The sequence below is a fragment of the Aegilops tauschii genome, chromosome 2 (assembly GCF_002575655.3).
Source record: "Aegilops tauschii subsp. strangulata cultivar AL8/78 chromosome 2, Aet v6.0, whole genome shotgun sequence".
NCBI classification, from domain to species: domain Eukaryota; kingdom Viridiplantae; phylum Streptophyta; class Magnoliopsida; order Poales; family Poaceae; genus Aegilops; species Aegilops tauschii.
In genome coordinates, this window is record NC_053036.3 from 304941065 (window position 1) to 304947064 (window position 6000).

Consider the following 6000-nt stretch of genomic DNA (forward strand, 5'->3'; position numbering starts at 1 on the left):
GAAGATTGCTAATTGTGTTTTAGGTGGACTGCTTTGGAGCTTTTTTTCTGAATGAAAGAGATGAAAATTGCTAATCATATTTTAGATGGATTCATTTGTACAAATGAATCGTGTGCTTTGGAGCATTTTTTTCTCACAACGAAAGCAAAATTTTAATCGAATCTACAACGTAATAATCTGGACCCAACAGACTAACGGCTCATAAATTCTAATTAACGTAGGAATTTTTAGGGAGTATATAATTAGTATAGGTATAGATATGGAAGGAGACGTGTGACAGTATGAGTAGGTAGAGTAGAGTTGTTTTTTTGCGGGGGAGTAGAGTTTCTTTGTCGTGAATAAAGAGATGAAGATTGCTAATTGGGTTTTAGGTGGACTGCTTTGGAGCTTTTTTTCAGATAAAGATTGCTAATCGTGTTTTAGATGGATTCATTTGTACAAATGAATTGTGTGCTTTGGAACGTCTTTTCTCACAACGAAAGCAAATTTTTAATTGAATCTACACCGTAACAATCTAGACCCACCAGATTAACGGCTCATAAATTCTAATTACCGTAGGAATTTTTAGGGAGTATGTAATTAGTATAGGTATAGATAGATAGATAGATTGTCCGTGATTATGCTATGGGGAACACCATAGCGGTGCACCACATCAGATATAAAGTCGACAACTAGTCCGGATTCGGCTGAAGTTACGGGTTTTGCCTCGATCCATTTAGTGAATTTATCGACCATAAATAAAGAGATGAAGATTGCTAATTGTGTTTTAGGTGGACTGCTTTGGAGCTTTTTTTCGTGAATGAAAGAGATAAAGATTGCTAATCGTGTTTTAGATGGATTCATTTGTACAAATGAATCGTGTGCTTTGGAGCATTTTTTCTCACAACGAAAGCAAAATTTTAATCGAATCTACAACGTAATAATTTGGACCCACCAGACTAACGGCTCATAAATTCTAATTAACGTAGGAATTTTTAGGGAGTATATAATTAGTATAGGTATAGATATGGAAGGAGACGTGTGACAGTATGAGTAGGTAGAGTAGAGTTGTTTTTTTGCGGGGGAGTAGAGTTTCTTTGTCGTGAATAAGCAGATGAAGATTGCTAATTGGGTTTTAGGTGGACTGCTTTGGAGCGTTTTTTTCGTGAATGAAAGAGATAAAGATTGCTAATCGTGTTTTACAAATGAATTGTGTGCGTTGGAGCGTTTTTTCTCACAACGAAAGCAAATTTTTAATTGAATCTACACCGTAATAATCTGGACCCACCAGATTAACGGCTCATAAATTCTAATTACCGTAGGAATTTTTAGGGAGTATGTAATTAGTATAGGTATAGATAGATAGATAGATTGTCCGTGATTATGCTATGGGGAACACCATAGTGGTGCACCACATCAGATATAAAGTCGACAACTGGTCCGGATTCGGCTGAAGTTACGGGTTTTGCCTCGATCCATTTAGTGAATTTGTCGACCATAACCACTAAGTATTTCTTTTTCTTGGATCCCCCTTTAAGTGGCCCAACCGTGTCGAGCCCCAAGACCACAAAGGGCCAGGTGATTGGTATAGTCCGGAGAGCCGTGGGGGCCATATGGCTTTGATTTGCAAAAGGCTGGCATCCAATATGGTGTTGGACTAAAGTATGTGCGTCCGCGCGAGCGGTGGGCCAGAAAACCCTGGCTCGGAAGGGCTTGCTGACCAAAGCCCGAGCTGTCGCGTGGTGGCCGCCCATGTCGGCGTGTATCCCAGCCAAAAGTTGCAGCCCCTCTTCTTCAGATATGCATCTCTGGAGGACTCCGGTAGTGCTTTTCTTATACAGCTCATCCTCGTGAACCTTGTAGGCTTTAGAACACCGGACTATACGCCGTGACTCGGTCTGATCATCGGGGAGCTCCTCTCGTAGAAGATAGGCAAGGAAGGGCTTGGTCTATGGTGTGAATACGACCATGACTTCATGAGCCGAAGGTGTTTCTTCGAGCACCGAGCCGTCGATGATATCGTCGTCTGGGTCGATTTCCGGTGGGATGATCTGTTCGGGTCCATTGGCTACCGCGCTATTGTCCCCATCTTGGCACACCACGGATGGCTTGAAGAGCCGTTCCAAGAAGGTGTTCTTAGGGACTGGGTCACGCTTAGCACCCATGAGAGCGAGGACGTCCACGGCTTGGTTGTTGTCTCTAGAGACATGGTGGAATTCTAGCCCTTCAAACCGGGCTGATATATTAAGGATTACATTCCTACATGCCGCCACTTTTGGGTCCTTGGCATCAAATTCGTTGTTGACTTGGGAGATGGCGAGGTTAGAGTCTCCCCACACCTCGAGCCGTTGTATGCCCATTGACGTTGCCATCCGAAGACCATGCAACAGGGCCTCGTATTCGGCTACGTTGTTAGAATCTGTGTACATAATCTGTAGGACATACTGGATATTGTCACCTATGGGAGATGTAAGGATCACCCCAGCCCCCAGTCCGGCTAACATCTTGGAGTCATCGGAGTACATTGTCCAATGTGAATATGTACTATATTCCCGGGGGAGCTCAGCTTCTGTCCATTCGGCCAGGAAATCAGCCAACACCTGAGATTTAATGGCTCGGCGCGATTTGTATACAATTTCAAAGGGAAGGAGCTCTGTGTCCCATTTGGCGATGCAGCCAGTGGCGTCCCTGTTGTTAATAATGTCATTCAAGGGTACCTCAGATGCCACTATTACCGAACACTCTTGAAAGTAGTGTTGGAGTTTTCGGGATGCCATGAAAATTGTATAGGTTATCTTCTGATAGTGTGGATACCGAGATTTGCACGGGAAGTACTTCTGATACATAGTGAAATGGCTTCTGCACCCAAAACTTGTGACCCCCCGCCTCTCGTTCTACCACGAGTACCGCGCTCACCACTTGATTCGTGGCCGAGATGTATAATAACTGAAGGAAATATGCCCTAGAGGCAATAATAAAGTTGTTATTTATATTTCCTTATATCATGATAAATGTTTATTATTCATGCTAGAATTGTATTAACCGGAAACTTAGTACATGTGTCAAACAAAGTGTCACTAGCATTCCTCTACTTGACTAGCTCGTTGAATCAAAGATGGTTAAGTTTCCTAGCCATAGACATGAGTTGTCATTTGATTAACGGGATCACATCATAGAGAATGATGTGATTGACTTGACCCATTCCGTTAGCTTAGTACTTGATCATTTAGTATATTGCTATTGCTTTCTTCATGACTTATACATGTTCCTATGACTATGAGATTATGCAACTCCCGAATACCGGAGGAACACTTTGTGTGCTACCAAACGTCACAATGTAACTGGGTGATTATAAAGGTGCTCTACCAGTGTCTCCGATGGTACTTGTTGAGTTGGCATAGATCAAGATTAGGATTTGTCACTCCGATTGTCGGAGAGGTATCTCTGGGCCCTCTCGGTAATGCACATCACTATAAGCCTTTGCAAGCAATGTGACTAATGAGTTAGTTGCGGGATGATGCATTACGGAACGAGTAAAGAGACTTGCCGGTAACGAGATTGAACTAGGTATTGAGATACCGACGATCGAATCTCGGGCAAGTAACATACCGATGACAAAGGGAACAACGTATGTTGTTATGTGGTTTGACCGATAAAGATCTTTGTAGAATATGTGGGAGCCAATATGAACATCCAGGTTCCGCTATTGGTTATTGACCGGAGACATGTCTCGGTCATGTCTACATAGTTTTCGAACCCGTAGGGTCCACACGCTTATCGTTCGGTGACGACCGGTAGTATGAGTTTATGTGTTTTGATGTACCGAAGATAGTTCGGAGTCCCGGATGTGATCACGGACATGACGAGGAGTCTCGAAATGGCCGGGACATAAAGATTGATATATTGGATGACTATATTCGGACACCGGATGAGTTCCGGGGGTCACCGGATAATTATCGGAGTGCCGGGGGGTTATCGGAAACCCCGGGGGGACTATTGGGCCTACATGGGCCATAGGGAAGAGGGGAGGCAGCCCGCAAGGGGCAGCCGCGCCCCCTCCCTATAGGGAGTCTGAATTGGACTAGGGAGGGGGCGTGCCCCCCCTTTCCTTCTCCTCTCCCTCTCCTTCCTTCCCCCTTCCTCCTCCTAGTTGGACTAGGAAAGGGGGAGTCCTACTCCTACTAGGAGGAGGACTCCTCCCCCTCCTTGGCGCGCCCCAAGGGCCGGCCGGCCTCCCCCTTGCTCCTTTAATACGGGGGCAGGGGGCACCCTAGAACACACAAGTTGATCATTGATCCCTTAGCCGTGTGCGGTGCCCCCCTCCACCATTATCCACCTCGGTCATATCGTCGTAGTGCTTAGGAGAAGCCCTGCGCCGGTGGCTTCATCATCACCGTCATCACGCCATCGTGCTGACAAAGCTCTTCCTCGACACTCTGCTGGATCGTGAGTTCGTGGGACGTCACCGAGCCGAACGTGTGCAGATCGCGGAGGTGCTGTACTTTCGGTGCTAGGATCGGTCGATCGTGAAGACGTACGACTAACTGCGTTGTCATAACGCTTCTGCTTACGGTCTACGAGGGTACGTAGACAACACTCTCCCCTCTCATTGCTATGCATCACCATGATCTTGCGTGTGCGTAGGATTTTTTTTGAAATTACTACGTTCCCCAACAGTGGCATCCGAGCCAGGTTTATGCGTAGATGTTATATGCACGAGTAGAACACAAGTGAGTTGTGGGCGATAATAGTCATACTGCTTACCAGCATGTCATACTTTGATTCGGCGGTATTGTTGGATGAAGCGGCCCGGACCGACATTACGCGCACGCTTACGCGAGACTGGTTCTACCGACGTGCTTCGCACACAGGTGGCTGGCGGGTGTCAGTTTCTCCAACTTTAGTTGAATCGAGTGTGGCTATGCCCGGTCCTTGTTGAAGGTTAAAACATCACATACTTGATGAAAAATCATTGTGGTTTTGATGCGTAGGTAAGAACGGTTCTTGCTTAGCCCGTAGCAGCCACGTAAAACTTGCAACAACAAAGTACAAGACGTCTAACTTGTTTTTGGAGGGCATGTTGTGATGTGATATGGTCAAGACATGATGCCAAATTTTATTGTATGAGATGATCATGTTTGTAACGGAGTTATCGACAACTGGCAGGAGCCATATGGTTGTCTCTTTATTGTATGAAATGCAATCACCATGTAATTGCTTTACTTTATCACTAAGTGGTAGCGATAGTCGTAGAAGCAATAGTTGGCGAGATGAAAACGATGCTACGATGGAGATCAAGGTGTCGCGCCGGTGACGATGGTGATCATGACGGTGCTTTGGAGATGGAGATCAAAGGCACAAGATGATGATGGCCATATCATATCACTTATATTGATTGCATGTGATGTTTATCCTTTATGCATCTTATTTTTCTTAGTTCGACCGTAGCATTATAAGATGATCTCTCACTAAATTTCAAGGTACAAGTGTTCTCCTTGAGTATGCACCGTTGCGAAAGTTCGTCGTGCCGAGACACCATGTGATGATCGGGTGTGATAAGCTCTACGTTCACATACAACGGGTGCAAGCCAGTTTTGCACACGCAGAATACTCGGGTTAAACTTGACGAGCCTAGCATATGCAGATATGGCCTCGGAACACTGAGACCGAAAGGTCGAGCGTGAATCATATAGTAGATATGATCAACATAGTGATGTTCACCATTGAAAACTACTCCATCTCACGTGATGATCGGACATGGTTTAGTTGATATGGATCACGTGATCACTTAGATGATTAGAGGGATGTCTATCTAAGTGGGAGTCCTTTAGTAATATGATTAAATGAACTTTAATTTATCATGAACATAGTACCTAATAGTATTTTGCATGTCTATGTTGTTGTAGATAGATGGCCCGTGCTGTTGTTCCGTTGAATTTTAATGCGTTCCTAGAGAAAGCTAAGTTGAAAGATTGTCGGATGTGGGGTTCCGGCAAACCCTTAAGGTTCAAACACTGGGGT